At 40.1% G+C, this 12,072-nt stretch overlaps 1 long non-coding RNA gene across 1 annotated transcript in view; it reads left to right on the top strand.

Annotated features, from left to right (window-relative positions):
* Window positions 1–11,413, top strand: part of LOC113471686 — an 18,478-nt gene extending 7,065 nt beyond the window's left edge. Inside the window, exon 2 of the long non-coding RNA XR_003394289.1 lies at window positions 11,357–11,413. This is a non-coding gene — a long non-coding RNA (uncharacterized LOC113471686). The remainder of the gene's footprint in view (window positions 1–11,356) is intronic.
* The last annotated feature ends 659 nt before the right edge of the window (window positions 11,414–12,072 follow it).

Genomic DNA, 12,072 nt, shown 5'->3' with positions numbered 1-12,072 from the left:
TCAAAGAAGTTCTGCAAAATATATCTGCCTTTTTGGTTCTCTTTATCAAGTTGACCCACAGAACTTATATATAATTCTTATAATATGACTGCTGAAACCCTCCAAGAGATTAATAAAGGGTACCAAAAAAATTATAGGATTCACTAGTTAGGGTGGAAAAACTCTCACTGAGAAAAAAAATTGGTGATAGGGTTCCACAAGTTAGGGTGGAAGTACTCTATTATTGGGTTAATTCCTCTGATTTAGGTTGTTGGAATTATAGGTATGGAATTATAGGTTATATGTTGAGCTTCCCGATACAGAGTTCCATTTTAGAGTTCCGAAACCCATTCAATCCATTGGGCTTCTGGCACCCTAGATTTTTCCAGTGTATAAAGTGTATAAACCCATATACAGTATACCGATCTGCTGGTGAAAATTTTTATAAGAGGTTTGATAGGAAACTGTAAAAATACCTAAATAAATAAATAAATAAATAAATAAATAAATAAATAAATAAATAAATAAATAAATAAAGGGTACCAAAAAAATTATAGGGTTCACTAGTTAGGGTGGAAAAACTCTAATTTTATTGGGTTACTTCCCGTGATTTCGGTTGTTGGAATGCTATTATATTTATAGTGTCGAGCTTCCCGATATAGAGTTCAATATTAGAGTTCCGGAACCCGGAACCCATTCAATCCATTGGGCTTCTGGCACCCTAGTTTTTTTTTCCAGTGTATAAACCCATATACTTTCAGTATACCGATCTGCTGGTGAAAATTTTTATAAGAGGTTTGATAGAGGTAACTGTATAAAAATACCAAGGTCTAAATCCAAACTCTTATCGTCTCGAACTTGAAGAGAGAAGACGGACAAGATAGGAAAAAGCCAGCCGTTCCGAGAACGAACCTTACCTGTTTTTTTTTTTTTTACTTCCCCCAGCTTTCATTGAGGATCCGCCACTGATGCAAAAAATACGAAGAGAAGGGAGAGACAGGAATACCTATAGGGGATAGGAAGGAGCAGTGAGAAGAGAAGGAGAAAAGGGAGAAGAAGGAGGAAGAAAATACAGAAGGATGGGAAAGATTACAAACGAAAGGGGAGCGACAGGAAGGTAAAGAGGGAAAGGAAGGATGAGAGGGAGAAGGGGAGAGGGAGGGAGGAAGGAAAACAGGATGGGAGGGAGAAGGGGGAGAGACAATAAGGAAGGAGAAAGAAAGCAGAAGGGAGGGATTTTTTATTTATTTATTATTATTTTTTTTTTTTTTTGAGGGAGAAAAAGAGACAGTCTGTCGGTTGTCCGGAGTTCTGGGGGTAGATTTTTGTGGCGTTCGAAATGTTTAGCTAAATCTCCTTTAGGAATGAGCTATTCAATTCCTATGCTGGGAGATCTTAAAATATTTAAGGACTATTTAAGGACTTTTAAAGGAAGATATTTTTATAGTTACATTAAAATAAACCATTCTCATATTCGGTATAATATGTAAAATATAGAGTATATATCTAAAAAATAGAAAGTAATATCTTCTATGTTATTTGTAATAAATATTAACATAAGTACCTATAGTATTACATATGGGGTAGGTATGTGGGTTTAATTCACAAAGCCATCATGACTGAGTGTGGTTTTTGTGGAAATGGCAGAGAAAAATTTTTCAAACTCATGATATGTGGGAATTTAGGTATTATTTTTTAAACCCTGGTAAAAAAAAAAAGTTTTTCGAACTCGTGTACTTTTGTTTACAAGGCGAGGACCTTAACCACCTCTAAAAGTAAGAAAAAAAGAAAGTCTGAGTGAGAAAAAGTTGGCAAGGAGAAAAAATAAAACAAAAGAGAGAAGAGAATTCAAGTTTAATCAGAGAGAAAACACAGGGTTAATAATTTACTAGCTCCATACAGGGTTGACTGAGTTAGTGGGTTAGGTAGCGCACAAAATATAAAATTATCATTCTGCACATTTTTACATGCTTTTCTCCTTCTTCTTTTCTTTTGATTACCTACGTATTTATCTTTTATTTAAGCCAACCTAGGTAGCTTGGAGGGCTGTAAGCTCTAAGGTCTCTGGTTCGATTCCCTCCTTTGGCGGATTTTCTCCTAACCCCCCTAAGGTTCGTTCTCGGAACAGCTGGCTTTGTTCTATCCTATGCCCTCTCTTCGCTTATCCTGATGGGATAATGTTCGTTCTCGGAACGGCTGGCTTTCTCCTATCCTGTCTTCCTTCTCCCTTCGATTTCGGGACGAAAAGACCATAGCAATTACAGTTCCCTCTGTCAAACCTCTTGAAAAAAAAAAAAAAAAAAAAAAACTTTTTTCTTCGATTTTTGTCTTTTGTTTACCCTGTATAACACATACATACGTATTGAAGAGAGAACATATCAGACTAGTAGGTAGGATTCCCCAGTGAAAAAAAAAACATCTCTCTCTCTCTCTCTCTCTTTCTATTTCTCTCTCTCTCTCTCTCTCTCTCTCTATTTCTCGCCTTTTGAATAGAATCCACTCTCCTAGGGAATTCTTTTCATAGGAAATATAAGAGGAAGATCCTTGTATCTCTCTCTCTCTCTCTCTCTCTCTCGTCTTTCTTCTTCTCTTTTGTCTCTTCCCCCCTCTACTTTTTTTTACTCTTTCTCTTTTTTTATTTCATTTTTTTCGCTTGGCGTTCACTGAAGTGCCTCTCTAGCTCTGAGTGAGAGAGAGAGCCTAGCTTTTCTCTCTCTCTCTCTCTATCTCTTAAGAGGAAGACTCCATTCTGCCTTTCTCTCTCTCTCTCTCTCTCTCTCTCTCTCTCTCTCGTCTTTCTTCTTCTCTTTTGTCTCTTTCCCCCTCTCTACTTTTTTTTACTCTTTCTCTTTTTTTATTTCATTTTTTCGCTTGGCGTTCACTGAAGTGCCTCTCTAGCTCTGAGTTAAAGAGACAGAGAGAGAGAGAGAGAGAGAGAGAGAGAGAGAGAGAGAGAGAGAGAGAGAGAATCAGAGTAGGTAAACTTGAAATCGGAATGAGAGAGAGAGAGAGAGAGAGAGAGACACAGAGACATAGGGAGGGAGGGAATCTACGAAGTGATACTAGGTATATTCTTTTGTCATTTTCTGTATGTTTGGGCGAATTGGGCGAATTGTGTAGCCTTTGAAGACTTTTGTCCATATTTCTTCCTCTACTTCTTTTTGTTTTCTCCTTCTCCTCATTTCTCTCCTCCTTCTCTTCTTTTTCCTTACGTAGCAAAAAAAAGAGAGAGAGAGAGAGAGAGAGAGAGAGAGAGAGAGAGAGAGAGAGAGAGAGAGAGAGAGAGAGAGAGAGAGAGAGTACTTCATTACTATGTACGGGAAAGTGCTGACGTCATTTTTATCCCTTTTGTACACAAATTTCAATCCGGGGTGGTGCTGCAGAACGCCAAGAGCCCAGAGTGTTCCTTATTTTCTTTTGAGGTTTTTATGGAGGAAACAGAGGGAACTGTAACTGTTGAAGACTTTTGTCCATATTTCTTCCTCTACTTCTTTTTGTTTTCTCCTTCTCCTCATTTCTCTCCTCCTTCTCTTCTTTTTCCTTACGTAGCAAAAAAAAAAGAGAGAGAGAGAGAGAGAGAGAGAGAGAGAGAGAGAGAGAGAGAGAAAAACTTTAGTGATCGGAGAAATTGAAAAAAGTTCGAAAATTTGTAAAAATTCTCCTCCTCTTCCTTCTTCTCCTCCTCTTTTTGCGCTATTTGTACATACAACACTATGGGTTCGACTATAAATTACCCTTCCCTTCCCACTCCACCCTCTCCCCCTCCACTATTATGTGTCCCTTCTCTCCCTCCCTCCTTCTCTCTTTTCCCTTCCTTTCAGTTTTGTCTCTTCTCCCTCCTCCTATTTCCGATTCTCTCCCTTCTTCATTTCTCTTTGGTGAAACTTTCTCCGGGTCTTCGCCGAAACAGAAAGTTTCTCCGAATTTACTTATTCGTTTTACTATATTTTTCTCCTCCTCTTCTCTTTCTTCTCCTTCGCTTCCTTCTTTTCCTTGGTCTTCTTTTCTTCCTTCTCCTCTCCATCCTCTTCTTAGAATACTACTTATTTTACCTATTTGCTCCTTTTTTTACTTTCCTTATCCTATAGGAAGGAAAGTAATGTAATCGGGTCAAATTTTCGATGGTCAGTTTTTTGTGCCAAAACACGTTTTGAGGTCCCTAGAGCCTAAATCCAAAGTTTCAGCCATTGGTCCGTGTGTGTGTGTGCGTGTGTGTGTATGTGTGTGTGTGTGTGTGTGTGTGTGTGTGTGTGTGTGTGTGTGTGTGTGTGTGTGTGTGTGTGTGTGTGTGTGTGTGTGTGTGTGTGTGTGTGTGTGTGTGTGTGTGTGTGTGTGTGTGTGTGTGTGTGTGTGTGTGTGTGTGTGTGTGTGTGTGTGTGTGTGTGTGTGTGTGTGTGTGTGTGTGTGTGTGTGTGTGTGTGTGTGTGTGTGTGTGTGTGTGTGTGTGTGTGTGTGTGTGTGTGTGTGTGTGTGTGTGTGTGTCTGTCTGTAAACAAAATATCTCGAGAACGGTAAGAACTAGAGACTTGAAATTTGGTATGTAGCTGTCAAATGTGACAAGGATGCGACACAAAACGTTTGGTCAAAATGGGTCCTGCGGTTGGCGGTATTTTGACCGCTTTTTGGCGGTTTTCAGCTACCTATATCGACTAAACGGTTAGAGATATTTATTTATTTATTTGATACATCATTGTAAATGTTACAACAGAACACCCAAATAAGCACCATTCAACAGAATAAGGAAAGTCGTGTGATGTTCACACCAGATTTTTTTTTGTCCCTCTACAGTACTCCTCCTTCTTTTCATTTTACCTCGTTTCGATCTAGGATGCTCTTCTTCCTCATTATTCTCCTCCTTTGTTACAACTACAACTGATTCTCTTTCACCTTTGTGTCCTCATTCTCATCCTTGTCCTCCTCCTCTTTTCTCATCTCTTTCTCCTCCTCTCCCTTCTCCAACTTCTCCTCCTCCTTTTCTTTCTCCTCCTCCTCTTTTCTCATCTCTTTCTCCTCCTCTCCCTTCTCCAACTTCTTCTCCTCCTCCTTTTATTCTTTCTCCTCCTTCTCCTCCTCCTTTTCTTTCTCCTCCTTCTCCTCCTCCTCCTTCTCTTTCTCCTCCTCCTCCTTCTCCTCCATTTTCTCTATTTCATTCGTCTTTTCTCTGCGTTACAATTACTTTCCCAAAGGTTCCGCAGGTTGCACCGAGACAAAACTTTTGGAGGTGGCTTGCAACTTGAGGTTGGCTTCCATAAGAAACCAGGTCCTTTTTACACCGTGAGATAGAGAACTACGATATCTTTGGGACAGGGAAACTCAACTAGTTGGCTTCCATAAGAAACCAGGTCCTTTTTACACCGTGAGATAGAGAACTACGATATCTTTGGGACAGGGAAACTCAACTAAAAAAATAACAATGGCCAGCTTAGATAGCTTATTGGTTGGTAGCGCGTCTGCCTTGTAAGCGCTAGGCTGCTGGTTCGCTTCCTGCCCGGAGCGAACTACTTTATCCTGAACAGATAATGTTCGTTCTCGGAACGGCTGACTTTCTCCTATCCTGTCCTGTTTCTCCCTTCGATTTTAGACGATAAAACCTCCGTTGTTACAAGTGTAACTATCCCTCTATCAAACCTTTGAAAAAAAAAAAAACATGGCGTCGTGTTGCTTTTGGTTTTAGAGCCGCCATCATGGTCATGGCAGATAAACTGAGAGTGACGTGATAGTAGTGTGACTATCCTGAACGAAATTACATACAATATTATGGGAAAACATTGAACTACATCTTTCTAATTCCCCATGAGCTCACGTGACGTGATAGTAGTGTGACTATCCTGAACGAAATTACATACAATATTATGGGAAAACATTGAACTACATCTTTCTGACTCCTCATGAGCTCACGTGACGTGACGTGACGTGATGATAGCGTATTTCTACCTTTCAGCCTGACCTTAATGTTAGATAAAGCTTTGTGCTATTCCCTAATAGAAATTATCTCTCTCTTTTTTTCATTACTTGAAGAGTTTATGCAACCAGAAACTCACAACTCATAATTAACCAGGTGAGAGAGAGAGAGAGAGAGAGAGAGAGAGAGAGAGAGAGAGAGAGAGAGAGAGAGAGAGCGAGAAAGAGAGACAAGATCTCCAACATGCGGCAAAAAGTACCTAGTTCTTCCTCTCTCTCTCTCTCTCGCGTTCTTTGAGAATTATTTCTCTCTCTAACGAAGCGATGTGAAGGAACAAAGTGAGTTCTAGGATTTTGACCCGCTAGGCTGCGGGTTCGATTCCTGCCCGGGGCGAACTTCATCCTACACAGACTAGGTTCGTTCTCGGAACGGTTGGCTTTCTCCTATCCAGTTCTTCTCCTCTCTCTGAAAGTTTGGAAGCCCCTGTGTTAGAAAAATATTCATACTAAACGTTTCTTAACCTTAATGTTCCTTGTTCGTATATGAAGGAAAGAGAAGTATTGTTTGACATATTCTCTCCCCCTGGAAGCCTCCCTGTGATGTCTGTCGTCATCCTTTCACACAGCTTCCGGGTCGCCTCTTCGATACCCCGGGGGGGTTTTTTTTTTGAGATGCCATTCAGCTTAGTTCGCTTGAAGATTTATAGCCCATCTGCCTTGTAAGCTAGAGGTAGCGGGTTCTATTTCTGCTCGGGGCAAACTTTATCCTAAACAGATAAGGTTCGTTCTCGGAACGGCTGGCTTTCCTCCTATCCTGTCCTCCTTTCCTCTTCGATTTCGGGACGATAAGACCTCAGTATTCTCAGTAGGTAGTTGGTTAGATCCCTCTCTTTTTCTCTCCAATTAGTTTAGGGTTAGATTACGTTTATAGGACACAGGAGGACTGGAGGACCTAAAATGACATCCTACGTATCACGGAACATAAAAAGCTTTTGAACCAAACCCCCCTCCCCCCCCTTCCTTTTTTTTTGTCTTCGGAAAAAATAAAAGTTAAAACCCATCGCTTTGTACCCCTCTCTCTCTCTTCTCCTTTATCTTTCCCTCTCCTTCCTTTTCTCTCTCCCCTCTCTTTTCTCCCTCTTTGTCCCCTCCCCTCCTTTTTCTCCTTCTCCTTTCTCTCCTCCTCTCCCTCCACATCTTTTTTCCCCCTCCAAAAATTCTTTGCAAACAAAAAGAATAAGGGGAGCAAAAATCTGTAGAACGCTGAAAAGCCTGAAGTGATTTTTCTTTTTTTTTTTTACTTTTCATTAATATCTTTCTTTTGTCAAAGATACTCATGTGCCCCTTTGGAAGGTAGTATGTACCTACTGAGTATATATGTACCTATGGATCTACCCCTGTAATAATAATAATAATAAACTCTTGAGTGGAGGGTAACCACTAGGCGAGGTTAACCCCGGAGGCGTTCTCTACCACCTAACCCTTAGAGCTCCATTATTATGTGGTCAAAATCTCAAATAAATGAGAATAAAATTCCATGCCTCGGCTGGGATCGAACCCATGCCCTCCTGTTTACCAGGTGAGCGTCTTGACCACTACGCTACCATGTACCTATCCATCGTGAGCTAAACCTTCGCGTTCAAACAAAAACCGGACTTTTTTGCTATGAGTTTTGATAGAACGAAATGTAACTGCGGTCTTATCGTCCCGAGATCGAAGAGAGAAGGAAGACAGGATAGAAGAAAACTAGCGGTTCGGAGAACAAACATTATCCGTTCATAATAAAATCCGCCCCGGGCGGGAATCGAACCCGCGGCACTTAGAAGGCAGACAGACCAACCAAGCTAACTAGGTATATAGGAGGCTGGCGGGTGATTATGACTGTCCGGAATATTTGTTTAAACTACGCTCTTAGCCAGCCTAGTTAGCTTCGTTGGTAGTGCGTCTGCCTTGTAAGCGCTAGGCCGCGGGTTCGATTCCCGCCCGGGGCGGATATTATCCTGATGGGATAATGTTCGTTCTCGGAACGGCTGGCTTTCTCCTATCCTGTCTTCCTTCTCTCTTCGATTTCGGGACGATAAGACCATAGCAGTTACAGTTCCCTCTGTCAAACCTCTTAAAAAAAAAAAAACCTACGTCAATAGTTTGAAGAGACGCCCGGCATAAATCAACACGGAACAGAGTTTTGATGTTTTACTGATTTTTTTTTTTTTTTTTTTTTTTTTTTTTTTTTTTTATTTTATGTTAAAATTTTTTTTGTCAAACCTCTTAATCCCCCCCCCCGCTCTTAGGTTTTTCAGCCATGATATTCTTCTTCTGCCTGGGCCTCTTACTCCATGGACCTTACCCTGGAAGATCTTGTGCAGCTTCCCTACATTAACAAACCACCTCTTCATCCCTGAATGGGAGAGAAGGGATCAATGGATAGGAGGGAGAGGGAATAAAAAAGAAGTTTTAAAGATTTGGTTAAATGAAAAGTTTGGAGGGAACGAAGAAGAAAGCTGGGAGAGAAATATGAGCTCCCATTACGAGAGGCCTGCCTAATATTAAATTAGGGGTGAGAGAGGGGGAGGAGGGAGGGGGATTAAGAGAAGAGAGAGAGAGAGGGATAAAGAGGAGAGAGGCCAAATTATTATATTAGAAATGGAGAGAGAGAGAGAGGGAGAAGAAGATGTCACAAACTTTGATAAGGAGGAGAAGGAGACAGAAAATATGCGAAAGACATTAAGAAATGGGAGGGAGAGAGAGGGAGAAAGAGAGGGAGAGACAGGGAGAGAGAGAGAGAGAGAGAGAAAGAGATAAGATGGGTATTTTTTCAGGCAACTGTCAGGAACATACACACATCTTCTCTCTCTCTCTCTCTCTCTTTCTCTCTCGTGGTTTATGATATTTGATCCTTGGACAAACAGAGATTACTCAGAAACCTTTTTATTGTATTTCCCCCTCTCTCTCTCTATCTGTCCTTCTTTTTCTCTCTCTCTCTCGTCTTTCCCTTTTCATTCCCTTTTCTTCGTCTCATTTTCTCTTTCCTCCGCTTTCCCTTCCTATCTCTTCCTTTTTTCTCTCTTCCTCATAATTTTCTTTCCTTTTCTCTCTCTTTCTCTGAAGAATGAAAAGAAAAAAGAAGAAACAATGAACGAAGGAACAAGAGAGAGGAAGAACCAACAGGGTTAATGCTATACCAAAGTCCGAAGCTGAAAGAGAAAGAGAACCAAACGTACGAAACAACACAACAAGGAAATATCACAGCAAAGCGACAAGAACCATCTCGAAATGTGGAAGATATGAAAATAGACGACGAAAAAGATAGAAGATATAGCAACAGAAGACGAAAAAGTAAGGAAGGAAAGGAGAAGAGAAAGGAGGAACATGAAGAGAAAGAAGAATAAGAATACGATCGTATGCCATCAAATTCTAAACGAACCAAAAACATCCTACAACGAAACATATAATACAAACGGCAAGAACCATCTCGAAATGTGGAAGATATATGAAAATAGACGACGAAAAAGATAGAAGATATGACAACAGAAGACGAAAAAGTAAGGAAGGAAAGGAGAAGAGAAAGGAGGAACATGAAGAGAAAGAAGAAGAATTTACAATCGTATGCCATCAAATTCTAAACGAACCAAAACATCCTACAACGAAACATGTAATACAAACGGAAAGAATCATCTCGAAATGTGGAAGGTATGAAAATAGACGACGAAAAAGATAAAAGATATAGCAACAGAAGACGAAAAAGTAAGGAAGGAAAGAAGAAGAGAAAAGAGGAACATGAAGAGAGAGAAGAAGAATTTACAATCATAATATATATGCTATCAAATTGTGAACGAACCAAAAACATCCTACAACGAAACATATAATACAAACGGAAAGAATCATCTCGAAATGTGGAAGATATAGACAATTAGACAACAGCAGACGAAGAAGGAAGGAAAGAAGAAGAGAAAGGAGGAACATGAAGAGAAAGAAGAAGAATTTACAATCGTATGCCATCAAATTCTAAACGAACCAAAAACATCCTACAACGAAACATATAACACAAACGGAAAGAATCATCTCGAAATATAGAAGATACCTATGACGAAAGATGAAGAAAATCTAGAAGAAGCAGAAGAAGAAATTAAAGAATAAGAAGAAAATGAAGAAGAAAAAGGAGAAGAAGAAGAAGAAGAGGAGGAGGAAGAAGAAGGAAGAAAAAAGAACATCACAATTCACCAAAAACGGAAAGCAAGATAGAAGATATGACAAAAGAAGAAGAAAATCTAGAAAAAGGATAAGAAGAAGAAAAAGAAGAAGACGAAAAGAAAGGAGAAGAGAAAGATTGGCATATTATTAATAACAAATTAATTCACCCTCATCAATCTTCTTTCTTATTAATCCGTTCCTCCTCCCTCTTCTCTTCCTTCTCCTCCAAAAAAATTTAAAAAAAAAAAAAAAAAAAAAAAAAAAAAAAAAACTCTTCACAAAAGAGACACACTCTTTTGAATTCCCCCCCCTATTCCCCAGTGTTACCCGTCGCCACTGGCTATTGGTGTGGGGGGGGGCTTATTGAATTTTCACGGGTAAATGTGCACTGATGTGGTAGTGGTGTGGTGTGGGGGCGGGTGACACCCCCATCATGTAAAATGTTCTAAACAATTTTGTATACAATAAGGCTGTGTGCTTCCCAACGATCAAAACAGAGTGGAGAGCAAAGAGCGTAGAGCTTTTTGCTCTCAGTTCTATTCGTTACATATGAAATGTTTAGGTGTATTTTACTGTCGGAAACTGACCACTGGAGAATATCAGTCGCGCTTACTTGGGTGATGTTTCAAAGTCATAGAGCAGGAAAAATGAGGACCAACGGAATTTTTCTTTTTCTTCTATGACTTCTAGATCCCGAGATAAATCGATTTAAAAAATACCTGTAAATCGTGAACTTTGACGTCACGGCATACGCTCCCGTAGTCGATTAAAAAATACCGGTAAATCGTGAACTTTGACATCACGGCATACGTTTCCGTAGGCGATGACGTCACATCAAATGTTTCAAGCGAAGCTCCTTCGCAGGCAACACATTAATGTGTTTGTGCGCATACGTTTCTGCGCGTTTCTTTTTGCTCCTCCGCTAGCGCGCTTGCATAGTGGCGCTACCTAACGGACGAAAAAAACAACTGCGTAAAGTCTGACGTCACACACATTTGAATTCTTTCATTAGAACGGAAAATGGAAATTGAATTTTCGACCTTTTATAGTTATTACTTTCTATATTTTCGGAGTTTTGACCTCAGATTTGGATTTTTCCCAACTTTTTACATAGGAATCGACCATTTATTTATAATTTTTACCCATTTGCAACTGCTCCATTGAGTTTCTTTTGGAGCACTGGTCCATTGTTCATCGAAAGGAAAATACACCCTTTGTTTGTTTGTTAATCTATTTGTTTGTTTTGTTTGACTAACAGTTGTCGTACTCGTCTTCCATGTTGCAGGCTTCGGGTTCGTGACGTTCCAGTGTGAAGATGTAGTAGACAAAGTGTGTGAAATACATTTCCATGAAATCAATAACAAAATGGTAAGTTCTCTTTCCCACTTTAGTATGTATCATAATTTGTTTTTATACCCGTGGATTGCCTCAGGATTGAGTTCAATACGAGGTTGACCAGCCTAGTTAGCTTGGTTGGTAGCGCGTCTGCCTTGTAAGCGCTAGGCCGTGGGTTCGATTCCCACCAGGAGTGTATTTTATCCTGATGGTATAATGTTCGCTCTCGGAACGGCTGGCTTTCTCCTATCCTGTCTTCCTTCTCTCTTCGATTTCGGGACGATAAGACCTTAGCAGTTACAGTTCCCTATATCAAACCTCTTTTTTTTAATAAAAGTTTTGTCCATGGTGGGGATCGAACTAGGAACCTTCTGCGCGTTACCACTGGTCTAACTGTTCTCTCAATGTTTCATTTTTGTTTTCTTCTGGACTTCTAGTATTTTACCTATTGTTTTCTCTAGTAATTTACTTCCCCTACTTTTTCTTCCTTTCGTTTCCCCTCCCAGTTTATTTCCTGTTAAGAAACAACGTGAATTTATTGTTTTTCCCTCCCCTCTCTTCCTTCCCTTCATTTCTCTCCCTCTCCTGTCCCACCAATTCGTTCCCCTTCTCTCTTTCTTCCCCTCATTTCTCCCTCTCCTCCCTTTTTTCCGTCCAGTCCCTTTC

This window comes from Diaphorina citri, unplaced genomic scaffold (genome assembly GCF_000475195.1).
Source record: "Diaphorina citri unplaced genomic scaffold, Diaci psyllid genome assembly version 1.1 scaffold2808, whole genome shotgun sequence".
NCBI lineage: Eukaryota > Metazoa > Arthropoda > Insecta > Hemiptera > Psyllidae > Diaphorina > Diaphorina citri.
This window is presented reverse-complemented; position numbering and strand designations above follow the sequence as displayed.